General features: G+C 46.9%; 1 non-coding gene and 1 gene segment (V, D, J or C); both read left to right on the top strand.

The window, feature by feature from the left end:
- The window catches only part of LOC115086821, a 329,113-nt gene that overhangs the window by 49,097 nt on the left and 265,513 nt on the right, over positions 1-14,503 (top strand).
- TRNAP-AGG lies at positions 940-1,011 on the top strand. The gene has a single exon. It is a non-coding gene; the product is annotated as a tRNA-Pro (tRNA).

Raw genomic sequence — 14,503 nt, 5'->3', positions numbered from 1 at the left:
GGCGGGGGGTGGGGGCGCTACCTTTAACCGTCCTCTCCTGGCAAACCTAGTTGGAGTGCAGGTTGGCGTTAATCCAGCACGACCTCGGCATTTCAACTGCAGATATACACTATAAGCAGGTAAATGGTCTAGGGGTATGATTCTCTCTTAGGGTGCGAGACGTCCTGGGTTCAACTCCCAGACGAGCCCTTGTCTTTCTATGTGTGGAGCTCCAGAAGAAGGCTGATACTAGTCAAGCTTTTGCTGAAAAGAATAACCATTTTAGGGAAGGGGCATCTATGAGATACAGAGTAGAAATGGAGAGCAATGCCAAAGGAGCAAGTGAGACAGACACTTCTTGAATGAGAGAGCTCGGGGCACGAGAAGAGCCCCACGAAGGCATAACTGTTGTGACAGGGCAGTGTGCAGGTGCAAATTCTTCCTGATGTGCAATGTGAGGAGAAAGTAAATACAAATGCCATGCTGGGTCAGATCAAGCATCCATCAAGCCCAGCTTCCTGTCTCCGACAGTGGCCAATCCAAGTCAAAAGTGCCTGGCGAGAATAGTTCCCGCTAAGCTGAGCACGTGAGCGACTGCTCATTCATTTCGCAGCGTCATTCACAGATTTTACATGGTCGCTCACATAAAATTTTTCTTTCTGCTACCGGCAGGTATGCAAGCTAATACCGCTGCTAAAAACTGATGCTTAAAAAAAATTGTTGCTCACGTGAAAAAATATTTGCACGCAACTATTCATTGCTTGGAGGGAACATTGCTGGCAATGACCCAAAATTTAAAGAAATCCCATGCTACAAGAGGCGCAGCAGCACGTGCTTGACCCGTAACCCAGAAATCCATAGATGGGGACAATCCCCTGCCATTGATTTCAATGCCACCTTCTTTTCGCCCACTACGCCTTGCTGTAGCAGTCGAGTAGGAGCTGAACCTTCCCATCCACTGGCTTGTTGGTCTAGGGGTATGATTCTCACTTAGGGTGCGAGAGGTCCTGGGTTCAACTCCCAGACGAGCCCTTGCCTTTGTATGTGTGGAGCTCCAGGAGAAGGCTGACACTAGTCAAGCTTTTGCTGAAAAGAATAACCATTTTAAGGAAGGGGCATCTACGAGATACAGAGTAGACATGGAGAGCAAAGCCAAAGGAGCAAGTGAGACAGGCAGAAACAAATCCTAATTTTTGCACTAGTTTTAATGTTCTGCCTCCTCACAGTCTTCACCTGTCTCGGGACAGACATGCCGAGTAATATTCTAGAGCATATGCAGCCCTCCCTAATCCAAAGTGATGAAGTGCCTATCAGCACAGGCATTTTGCATTATTTCTTGCTAACCATTATTGCAGCTGAACAGCATACCAGTGTCTGCTAATGCTCTTACTGGATAGTAAAGCTAGGATAGTAAAGCTGGATAGTAAAGATAGGACAATTTCAGGTAATTTCAGGTAATTTCACTGCAACATGTTTCTTGTAACCTTTTTCTTGCTCACTAGGTTTTGTGGCAGTAGAATTACAATCTACAATGCTCAAAACCTCTTGGAATAATTCATTTCTTATTTGTTTAAATGCTAATTTTAAAAAAAAGCCTCAGACAGTAAGAAGATTCAAATGTAAGGAACCAATGGATCCATTCTAAGAAAACTATGTCTTTCATTAGAGGAGACATATTGTGGTTGGAGCGAGGCAAAACACATGGGAGGTTCAGGTTAATAGAGTAGATCATTCTAGCTGTGTTACATATATTTATATATATTTACCAGGAAGGAGAATAAGAGAGAAGAGAATGTGCTAAGGAGAGGAAGTATGTTTTTCCTCTTTCCCAAACAATTGTACAGGATACATTCCTACTAGGGATGTGAATCGTTTTTGAACGATTAAAATTATCGTCAGATAATTTTAAAATCGTCCAAAATCGTTAGAGTGCACGATACAATACAAATGCCCCCGATTTATCGTCAGGGGCATTTGTATTGTATCGTTAAATAGGGCGCGGGAAAATCAGCACACCAAAAAAACCCTAAAACCCACCCTGAACCTTTAAAAAAAATCCCCCACCCTCCCGAACCCCCCCAAAATATTTTAAATTACCTGGGGTCCAGTGGGGGGGTCCCGACGCGATCTCCCTCTCTCTGGCCATGACTGCGTTGAAAGAAATGACGCCGGTGGCCCTTTGCCCTTATCATGTGACAGGGCAAAGGTAGCGCCGGCGCCATTTTGTTTCCTGGCTCCCGACGTCACGCGTGCAGGAGATCGCCCCCGGACCCCCGCTGGACCCCCAGGGAATTTTGGCCAGCTTGGGGGGGCCTCCTGACCCCCACAAGACTTGCCAAAAGTCCAGCGGGGGTCCGGGAGCAACCTCCTGCACGCGGGCCGTATTGCCAATCTTCAAAATGGCGCCGGCGCTACCTTTGCCCTCACTATGTCATACGGGCGATGGTCGCCCGTATGACATAGTGAGGGCAAAGGTAGCCATTTTGAAGATTGGCAATACGGCCCGCGTGCAGGAGGTCGCTCCCGGACCCCCGCTGGACTTTTGCCAAGTCTTGTGGGGGTCAGGAGGCCCCCCCAAGCTGGCCAAAAGTCCCTGGGGGTCCAGTGGGGGTCCGGGGGTGATCTCCTGGACGCGTGACGTCGGGAACCAGGAACCAAAATGGCGCCGGCGCTACCTTTGCCCTGTCACATGATAAGGGCAAAGGGCCACCTGCGCCATTTCTCTCAACGCAGTCGTGGCCAGAGAGAGGGAGATCGCGTCGGGACCCCCCCACTGGACCCCAGGTAATTTAAAATATTTTGGGGGGGTTCGGGAGGGTGGGGGATATTTTTAAAGGTTCGGGTGGGTTTTAGGGTTTTTTGGTGTGTCGGTTTTCCCGCCCTCCCCCGATTTACGATTTTTAACGATTTAAAAAAAAAAAAAAAAAAAACACGACGATAAGATTTCCCTCCCCCCCAGCCAAAATCGATCGTTAAGATGATCGATCACACGATTCACACCCCTAATTCCTACAGTTTTAGATCTGAGAGTTTTTCCCTGAAGCCACAGACTACTGACCCAGAAGAAAGGGATCAGAGAGTTGCTATCAGTGACAGTGGAAGGGGTCTGACCACCACTCAAAGGTGGAAGGAACTACAACTTTCCATCCTCTGAACTTGGAATGAATTGTCCTAAGATCTGGGACCTAGTTAAGGATTAAAGCTTAACTAAGAATGGATGTCCCTTTGAAGGAAAAAGAGAAACATCACCAGTCCACATAAAATAAATAAAAAAAATATAAAATCACCAGCAGTAAAACCATAATAATAAAAAGAACAGATTATTTTGAAACAGCTGATGAATGGAATATCCAATAATTAAAAACTCATATCAAATATTTCTAGATACCAATAAAATATTTAAAAATAGCAGTCACAAAGACCCAATAATGAAGAATAATAAGAATAAAAAAATGCTTTGCTCTGCATACCTGGGAATGTTTGATATCCAGCTGTCCTGATATTGTTTTGCATTAGCAGGAGGAGGGATGGTTTGCTTCCAACATTCTCCTTTCTCTCTCAGCCTTACATAAGCTCTGTCTCTCACACTGGCTCTCAATCACACACATATACTCATGCTCTCTCTCTCTCACTTACATAGGCTCTGAATCATGCACATATACATCTGCTTTTTCTCTCTCACTTATATAGGTTCTTAATCACACATCTACACACACGCTGTCTTTTCACCCATACACACATAGGACACATAGGCTTTCAATCACACACTTACATATATCTCTTTCTCTCACACATAGATGATTCTTTCACACACTTACACTTTCATAGGCTCTCAATCATACACATATACACATGCTCTTTCACTTATAGGCTCTTAATCACACAATTACACACATGCTGTCTTTTCACACACACACACACACAGGCTTTCAATCACACAGTTACATACATGCTGTCTCTTTCTCTCACACACATAGACTCTCATTCACACACTTACACAACTGTTCTCACTCTTTCTCTCGCTTACACACAGGCTCTCAATCACATTCATACTCTCTCATCTACACCAGGTCTTAATCACACACAGACACACATGCTCTTTCTCTTACTTATACACACAGTATCTTAATCATACATACACATGATCTCTCTCACTTACACATACAGGTGTGTCACGGTGGGAAAAAGGTTGAGAACCACTGCCTTAGACTATCCTTAAGGTTTACCTTCTGTATAGAGTTAATACTTTCATGGACAATCTAAAGTGCCATTACTCCCGCAAAGCACAAAACAAAAATACCCCTGAAGTGAGAGGATTGCAGCAATGGTGTGCCACACAACATTTACGTTAATGTAGGTTTGGCTTGGGCTTGAAAAGGTTGGGAAACACTGGTATAAAGACTTATCATCTTCAAGTGGCAATACCCTCTTGAAGATGATAAGAGATAATTTTTTTTAACAAAGTAGCAATTGATGATTCTGCTGTGGACCTGGCTCCTACTTTGTGCAGTATCCTGATGACATGTGTGCATGTGGTAGTGAAGGGGGGGGCATGCTGGATCCTCCTCTATATCCCGGTTCATCTCAGCTGGGATAACAAATCGATAGGCATATTGTGATGTATACAGCAAGCAGCACTACCTCTGCAACTGTGAGTCATATATTAAGACCCCACCACCACCACCCCCACCCCCACCCCCACCCCCATTTTGTCAAAATAGCAGAAGAGAAGTGACCATTCAACACGCCAAAGGAGTACTTGATAACCGATTGTATGGATATGAGTGCCTTAATTTACCTTCTAGTGTCCTAGGGACAGCTACAGGGGTGAGAAGCCATGGCAGGTAGCTATATCCTGCACCACCTGTTCCACAGAGAGACTGCACGAGACACACTGACAGCTATCTCACATCATCATAGCTCAGAGGTTTACCTTTAGCCATGAGCACCATAAAGAACAAAGTTATAACTTGAATAGTAGCTTTTCTAGATACAGCCAACCTAACAACCTCATACTTTGCCCAGTAACACCACCATGTACCACATGGCAACTGCAGTAAAACCTCTTATTTGCCTCTACATCTAAAACCTGTTTCTTATATGTTGTCATGTCAAATACATCAACCACCCAAACATGCACCCATGAAATTTCCAGTGCTGCACTCTGTGCATGTAGGTGTCTTTATACCAGTGTTTCCCAACCTTTTCAAGCCCAAGCCAAACCTACATTAACGTAAATGTTGTGTGGCACACCATCTTCCATTGGGCAGGCAGCGCAGACATGGAGAGGACTCACGGTCAAAAGAAGAGCTAGGGAAGCACAAAAAGCTCCCATCAGTCTCTTCCAAATTTTAAAATAAAGGGAGAGAGGAGGCAGAGACACACACAAACTCATCACAATGGGACACTTCATTCTATATAGAAGTGCAAGAGAAGGGAGAAGTCATTGTGTTATGAGCAGCTGGCTTGGTTAGTTATTTTAATTGCCATGTAGGACTGCCTGAACTTCTTCACTGCTGCTGCTCGCAGCACTCAGAATGAGTCATGTCCTGTGCTCAGTTCACAATCCCCCTTTTTCATTTTGAGGTAGATTTTAAAAGGTTACGCGCATAAGTTATGTGCGTAACCCTTTCAAAACCCCCCTGCGCGCGCCGAGCCTATTTTGCATAGGCTCGGCGGCGCGAGCAAGCTCTGGGACATGCGTAAGTCCCGGGGCTTTCCTGGAGGGGGCTGTCAGGGGCGTGTCGGGGGGGGGGGGCGTGTTCCGGGGGCGTGGACACGGGCTTGGTTCTGGCCCGGGGGCATTTCTGGGGCATGGCCGAGGCCTCCGAAATTGCTCCCCGGGGAATCACGTGGCTGCGGCCGACCAGTGCACGCGAGTTACGCCTGCCTGGGGCAGGCATAACCTTCGTGATAAAGGTGGTGGGGGTGTAGATAGGGCTGGGGGGGGGTTAGGTAGAGGAAGGGAGGGGAAGGTGGGGGGAGGCCGAAGGAAAGTTCCCTCCAAGGTTGCTCCAATTTCGGAGCGGCCTCGGAGGGAATGGGCAGCGCGCGCAGGGCTCGGCGCGCGCAAGGTGCACAAATGTGCACCCCCTTGCGCACGCCGACCCCGGATTTTTGTTTGCGTCTGGTGCACGAACAAAAGTACGTGCGGGCGTAGTTTTATAAAATCTACCCCTTTGTCTGGGGATAAGACAGACGCTGGGAGGAAGCTCAGGAGGGGGAAGATGAGAAGGTTCTTTTTGCACTGTATGAGCCACACAGAATTGAGCCTGGCTAACCATAGCCTGCATGCTGCCCATTAATTAGGACAAGCCACATTTCATGCTGTAGCTAGGAAGAAAAGACATACTTGATTGCCTATGTTCTCAGAAAGGAGCTCCTACTGTTGCGGTGAGATGCAGAGAGCAGAGCCCTAGTGCAGGTCTGGATCTGAGCATGATGCAGTGGTGACATTTCTGTGGCACACTTGATAGGGTCTGAAGGCACACCAGTGTGCGATGGTACACTGGTTAGGAAACCCTGCTTTATACTATGAAGATGGTTATGATGAGTTATGAATAGGCCAAAATTAGATCCTGTACTACAGGCCCATTTCCATGGATTTTTCTCCTTGTTCAACAAAGAAAGCAAATCAAGTGCTAGAATCTGACCCAGCAAGCTTTATAACAATGCTTTCCTCCTCCTCATAGCCAAGGCAGCACTAACAGAGCTGGAAGAAGTGAATCCCCTGGTACTGAAGCCTGGTGGTGAGAGTTCAGATTGGAGGTTTGTGCCTTCATGACAGCATCTTCAGCTTCTCTTAACATAAGTTTCCCTGCATCTATATAGAAGCTATGTGTGACATTTAAAAGAGGCGTAGTGAATCATGTGTAGAGGTCTTTGTGACATACACCTCAACTTGTACCCTAACCCTTACCTGTAGGTGCAAGTAAGTGAAAGAGAATGAAACATTACCTTATATGTGGCATAACATGGGCTAATAAACCATATAAAAAGTGAGAAATTGCCTTTATATCTCCAATAAATAAAGATGTATACCGATGCTTATTGTTGTGTTTATCAGTTAAATTTTACTTCAAATTAAAACTTCATTAAATATGATATTATCATTGCTTCCCATATAGATTTATCAAACGTTATAGTCCCACGGGATATCCTGTTTGGTATGCTGAAGGAAATGTTTCCCGGCTACAGTCCCTCCCAAAGAAGCCGCACGGGGACTATAACGTTTGACAAGTCTATATGGGATACAGTGATAATACCATATTTAATGAAGTTTTAGTTTGGAATAAAATAAAATTGAACTGATATAAAGACAATTAGCATCGGTGTACATCTTTATTTTCTGGACATATAAAGGCAATTTTTCTCACCTATTATACGGTTTAATATTTATGTGAGGTTTTGATATCTACCTTTGCCTGATAACATGGGCTATAGCAGATGTTAGGACTCTGTACATGTACATAGTAATAATGCCTATACATCAACAAAGGACTTCTAAGGCACACATAGGGTTGCCATCTGGCTCCAGATTCTGCCTCTAGCCATGATCCTCTAGCCATGAGCCTCACCAACTCTAGTTCTCTTAGACACTACCAATTTTATATTCTACCTCTACTGTATTCCTATTATACTTTTTGATAACTGTATGATCTGAACTGTAACTGTTATTTGACTTTTATTCTAATATTTGTACCACATTTTAAGAATTACTAATTAGATTGAAAGTTGTAAACCATTGTGATGGCGAAACCGAATGATGGTATATAAAACTCAATAAATAAATAAATAAATAGATAAATAAAATAAAAAATAGCAACATCAAATAACAACACCAGCCAGTTATCTTGAGTGAGGAAGAGGTTATGCCAACCTTCCATGCAAGCACCAAGAGAGGAGTTGAATAGCAGAAGCAGTGGCAGTCAAGGAAGCAAAGGTTCTGGCATCAACATTCCAAGGCCTGAAGGAGGACCATGGGAGCAGAAATGGAGATACTAACACCACTCCAAGGCAGCACAAAAAGTGGAAAGGAGTACAAGCAATGGCATGAAAACCTCAAGTCAGCATGAGAGGAGGAAAGAGGCACTCACAACAATGGTATGAGGACCCCCAAAGCACCATAGAGGGGAAGAGCAGCACAAAGAATGGCATGAACAGCGCAAGGCACCAAGAAAGGAGTAAAGTGACACAAACAGTGGCCTGAGCAGTTCAAGGCAGCAAAATAAGGGACAAAGCATCGCAAACAGTGGCACAAACACCTGAAGGCATTCTGAGAGGGGAACAGCAATAAAAGCATGAACATCCCAAGTACCATGGGAGAAGGAAAGCATCATGAACAGTGACATGATGTCAGTGAAAACTGTGGAGAAGGTCCATAGCAATCCTGGCATGCAAATCAATTCTCAATCTTGGGTATAGGGTGGTAGACTAATTGAACCATCTAGTTTCTGGAAGATGGTGAGCTTACTATCCCCGGCAAGATAAAACCAGAGGAAATCTCTGGAAGTGGTCAATAGCAGTCCTGATGTATTTTCCCTATGACAAAAATGGGGGAAGGGTCTAGGGAGTCAGGTTTTGAGGTTGACTTCCCCTTTGCTTTCTCTTCACTAATAATTAATCTTTTATTGAGGGATGTGGTCTCTAGCATGCCATTCTCCCCTGAAAACACTGACAGGAATAAGGTAGCAGGAGTAGAGACATCAACATGCCGAGTGCCAAGGACACAACAGCTGTGGCACGAACGTTCCAAAGTATTGAGTAAGGACTAAGGGAACTGAGGGAAAAACACACTAATGTACCACAAGAAAAGGAAAGAAGCTCAAAGAATGGCATGAACACCTAAGACACTATGAGGGGGGCAAAGCATCACAAACAGTGACATGAAGATCCCAGAGCACCATGAGAGGGGTAAGTCAGCACAAAGTGTGACAGGAAGAAACCAAGGCACTCAGAGAGGAGAAAAGTGGCACAACCATGGCATTAGTAGTTCAGGGCATCATGAAAGGAGCAGGGCATCAGGACGAGTGGCATGTACTGCAACACGGTTTGTTCCTTTATAAAGACATCACAATTTCTAAATAATCTGTTTCCTGCAGGAATAATAGAACTCCTAAAACTCTTCTTAATGTGCTAAAGAAATAATATATTTCTTCTCAACAAACAAATTCTTGTATAAAAATAAATAAAGCCTTTATAGCAGGCCTGTAAATGTGTGAAATTAAAATGACATGAAGGTATGTTTTTATTCCATATTCTCTACTGAAACATTGATATGCCTGGAGTCAACTCACTTTACTGTTCATGCTGATGCCCAAGGCATTGAGTAAGATGTAGGGCAGTAGCAGCAATGACATCAACACCCTGAGGCACAGAGTGAGGGCCACAGCACAAATGGGCTGATTCTGTAAAGTGCGCTCAGCCATGCGCACTGTTGAACATGAGTTTGGCCGCATGTTGTCGAGGGACGTCTATTACCCCTTATACTGTAAGGGGTTTAGCGCCTCGAAAAAGCTTGGCCAAACCCCCTGAAAACTAATAGCGCTCATCAAATGAAAGTGCATGTTGATGAGGCTATTAGTTAGTCACCTGGAATTCTGTAAAATGTGAAGAAATTTTCCACATTTTATACTCATATAAAATGCAAATGAGGGGTCGCACTAAAAGGATGCACTAGGGGCAATTATGCGCCCCTAGCACCTCCTTAGCCCAAGAGAGGTGGCTGTCAGTGGGTTTTGAAAACAGACGCTCAATTTTATGAGCGTCCATTTTCCAAACCCACTGACAGCCATGGGTTAGGAAAATGGACACTAATAAAAATGAGCATCCATTTTCCTATCCTGACCAGCCGGCACAATTCTTTTTAGTTTTATTTTTATTTTTTTATTTTTTTTTATCATTTTGGTTCACTAGGATATTAGGTGAAAGAATATATTGAAAAGTAGTATTTTCTGCTTTCATGTACACGTTTTCCATCTGCTCAGAAATGAATGACTGCCCTTGGGCAGGCGCTAATTTTTGAGCATAAAATGTGTGGATTGGCCATACATTTGTTTTTCAGTATCCCAGGTGAATAGCTAATAGCCTCATCATCATACATTTGTATGTGATGAGCGCTATTAATTTCCAGGAAGGTTGACATGGGTTTTAGATGCGCTAAACCTCTTCCTGTAGTGGACGCGTGTTGAAAATGCGCATCCAAATCGTGTAAAACAGTGCGATAGCCTGGGAGCACTTAGGGGCGGATTTTAAATGCCCTGTGTGCGTAAATCCAGCCGGATTTACGCGCGCAGGGCCCTCACACGCCGGCGCGCCTATTTTGCATAGGCCGCCGGGGCACGCAGAGCCCCGGGACTTGCGTAAGTCCCGGGACTTTGTAAAAGGGGCATGTCGGGGGCGTGCCCGGAGTGACGCGCCATTTTGGGGGCAGCGATACGGGCGTGGTTTCGGCCTGGAGGTGTTCCGGGGGCATGGCCGCGGCCTCCGGATGAGCCCCCGGGTCTGGAACACGGATCGGGGCTGCCGGCCAGCGCGCGCAAAGTTAGGGGGGGGTTTAGATAGGGTCGGGGGGGTGGGTTAGGTAGGGGAGGGGAAGGGAAGGTGCGGGGGGGTGGAAGGAAAGTTCCCTCTGAGGCCGCTCCGATTTCGGAGCGGCCTCGGAGGGAACGGAGGCAGGCTGCGCGGTTCGGCGCGCGCAGACTGCCGATTTTGGGCAGCCTTGTGCGCGCCAACCCCGAATTTTATAAGATACACGCGGCTACGCGCGTATCTTATAAAATCCAGCGTACTTTTGTTCGCGCCTGGTGCGCGAACAAAAGTATGCGATCGCGCAAATTCTTAAAATCTACTCCTTATTGTATTGGACTGACTGTGTATACTGCTGTTATGTGTGTTACACAATACACTATCATTTTTAGGCCAATATAGAGAGCAAGCTATTAGTTACTACATAGTACATGCTAAAAAAAACAGAGACAATCTTTGTGAAATAGTACGTCTTTCCTAAGGACATACATTGTAGCTGTTCTTGACCCTGCTGACATAATATATCACTGTAAAAGTAAGTTTACTTTTCCTTCTGTTAGTAACACTGCTGTGCACAGTACACATTAAGCATAAGCAGCAATACAGTAGTATACAGAACACCTTCTCTCAATTATATTTTACAACTTTTCCTGGAACTCTCTGAAGCAAGGAGATTCACAACCTACGTGCTGACTCTCGGAAATCAATCACTAAAGTCACCTGAAATGGAATCTGTTACAGTTTAGCTTTTTGTTTCTATTTCAGGTAAAATTAAAAAAAATATAATCATGCAAGTTGGATTAAGCTACTTGAAAAACTGCTTACAAATGACTGCTCCTGCTCTTTGTTCCATTCCCCACTCCAGACTCCAGGCTCTTTGAGACTCAAGTTTATTTTGTTGCAGATGAAACAAAAAATTTTTTTGCAGTTTTCACTTCATTTTGAAACAAACGGGATATCTCTCAGATATATGTGTGCCATAGAATAATATTTGTACTACATAATTTTAACATCCAAGGAAAGGGACTTGCATTACGGATATGCATTTATTTTAAAACAAGTTTTTAAAAAATTTTCAGATATGCTCTGGTCATTCAAACAAATGTTAAAAAAAAAATGTAAAGGGATGACCCTGAATTGGCCACTCCGCTACTTCCTCAGAATTCAGGGTCTCCTGTGAACTCTCAGTGCATCCTCATGCCCCCCCCCCCCCCCCCCCCCCCACCATTAAGCTGGTGTTACGGCTATGGCTGCTATGCAGTCGCCTCACCACCAGAGGTCCCCCACGAGCATGTTCTTCTGGCTGGCCCACTCCTTCCTTCCTGTCTACTCTATACCCCAGACTTTCCTTTATAACCCTGTCTAGCAGTTCCATCGGTGCTTTAGCATCGAGCTCGCCTGGGCTCCCTGCTCTAGCCTTCCTTGCTTTGTTGCGTGTGGCCTTCGAGCCTTCTACCCTGCATTGCCTTGCCTTGCCTTTCCTTGCTTACTCTGTGTTTGGCCTTTGGGCCTTCTACCCTGCATTGCCTTGCCTACTCTGTGTATGGCCTTCAGGCCTTCTACCCTGCATTGCCTTGCCTTTCCTTGCTTACTCTGTGTTTGGCCTTTGGGCCTTCTACCCTGCATTGCCTTGCCTTGCTTACTCTGTGTGTGGCCTACGGGCCTTCTGCCTGCTGTGTGTGTGTGGCCTTCGGGCCCTCAGTCCTGCCGTGTGTGTGTGTGTGTGTGGCTTTCGGGCCCTCAGCCCCGCCGTGTGTGTGTGGCTTTCGGGCCCTCAGTCCTGCCGTGTGTGTGTGGCCTTCAGGCCCTCAGTCCTGCCATGTGTGTGTAGCCTTCAGGCCCTCAGTATTACTGTGTGCGTGTGGCCTACGGGCCTCCTGCTTTGCAGTGTGTGTGTGTGTGGCCTTCGGGGCCTTCTGCCATTCCTCGCTGTGTGTATGTGTGGCCTTAGGGTCTCTGCCTTGTCTGGCCTTGTGTTAGACCTTCGGGTCCCCTTCTTGCCTTGTTGCCTTCAGGCTTATGTGTTTCATGTCCAGTGTAGGGTTGTCCTGGGTTGTCTGTCTGTCTTGTCTCCTTAGGTTCCCTCAGTCTAATCACATATACCTCCAGTCAGTTTCACCCTTACCTGCATGCTTTCAGTATTCAGCCTTACCAGCACCCAGTTCCAGTTCCTGTTCACTTTTACTTGCAGTCACTCTCATACATACCTTCATGCTGATCCAGTACTAAAGCTCACCCATACTTCCATGCATCTAGTATCAGATATTGCCAGCCTGTGTTATACTCCATCTGTCTATTCCACCTTCAGAATTACCATAGGGTTTTCTCATTCCTGCCTGCACCAGCCAGTACTAGACACTACTGTCTCTCTCCACCCCGAGACACTCCTCATAGTGGTGTTCACAACATGAGACCTGTGCCCAGTCGTAACAGTATGCTGAAGCCATTCACTTGTGGAGAGACAGAGAGGACTCTATATTCTGAGGGTGAGTCTCCACGGTTTGTTACCTGTATCTCTTGTCAAACCCTGAATTACCCCACATACCAGAACTGTTTAGCTTGTCAGTTTTCTGACCTGGAACATTGGACATGCAGCAATTGTCATAAAAAGAATGTTTCCTTCTATCATGAATGCCTAAACTGTAATGCTCCCAGACCAGGCTGGTGGAAGTGTCTCCGTCTCCCTTGTCTTTTGCCTCCAGGCAAACCCTGCCCCCGCTGCACAGCTAACGGGCCATCTATTCCTCAAAAAGATTCAGCCAGCGCTATTACACTCTGCCCTGCTTCTGGCCCAACTAAGAAAGTTTTCACCCTGGGCAGTTTGCAAACAGAAAATTTCAGCACAACTTTTCACAAGACTTCTCACCAAAAAGTAAGTTATATCTCAAGAAAACCTAAAACTCACCTGGTCAAGAAGACTTCTAGGACTTCCATTCTAGAATCTCAAGAACAAAAGCAACAACCCTAGCAGGGCTCAGCTTCCTACAGCTGCTGATCAGCCTTTAACGAGCACCCTTCCGAGACGGCCCAAACCTGCCTGTGTCTTCACAAAGCTGCAAGTTTCCACTGCAGATTCAAGGAAGCATGATTTGGGGGTTGGACTTACCGCTGTGCATCAGAAAGGGCTTAAGCCTGCCCTGCTGCCCCCAGAGGGGCTGGAATCTGCTCTACCACCCCAGGTGGGGTTTGGACTCACCACTGTGCCCCAGGAGGGGTTTGGATTTACCATTGTGTCTCAGAAGGGGCTTAAGCCTGCCCTGCTGCCCCCGGAGGGTCTGGAACCTGCTCTACCACCCCCGAAGGGGTTTGGACTCACCACTGTGCCCCAGGAGGAGCTTAGAGTTACCGGTATGCCTCAAGAGGGGCCTGAGCCTGCCGTGACATGCCGTGAGGGGCCCGTACCGGTCCAGCTGCCACCCCAGAGGGGCCCGTACCGGTCCAGCTGCTGCCGTCCCCGGAGGGGTCCAAACCGTTCCAGCTGCCGCCCCCAGAGGGGCCCATGCCGGTCCTGCTGCCACCCCCGGAGGGGCCCGTGCCGGTCCTGCTGCCACCCCCAGAGGGGCCCATGCCGGTCCTGCTGCCGCCCCCGAAGGGGCCCATACCGGTCCTGCTGCCGCCCCCGGAGAGGTCCGAACCGGTCCAGCTGCCGCCCCCGGAGGGATCCGTACCGGTCCAGCTCCTGCTGCCTCCGGAGGGGCTGGAACCTGCTCTACCACCACAGGAAGGGTTTGGACTCACCACTGTGCCCCACGAGGGGCTTATAGTTACCAGTGTGCCTCAAGAGGGGCTTGAGCCTGCCGAGCCACCCCCGGAGGGGCCCGAGCCGGTCCTGCTGCCGCCCCCGGAGGGGCCCGTACCGGTCCTGCTGCCGTCCCCGGAAGGATCCAAGCCGGCCGCCTTGCATCAGGAGGGGTTATGGACTATTTTGCTGCCCCAGCTGGGGTTGGTGTCTGCCTCATCACCCCAGAAAGGAGTTGAACCTACCACATCACCCCAG

This window comes from Rhinatrema bivittatum, chromosome 1 (genome assembly GCF_901001135.1).
Source record: "Rhinatrema bivittatum chromosome 1, aRhiBiv1.1, whole genome shotgun sequence".
Classification (NCBI taxonomy): domain Eukaryota; kingdom Metazoa; phylum Chordata; class Amphibia; order Gymnophiona; family Rhinatrematidae; genus Rhinatrema; species Rhinatrema bivittatum.
The sequence above is the reverse complement of the archived record's forward strand: the minus strand, read 5'-3'. Positions and strand labels throughout refer to the sequence as shown.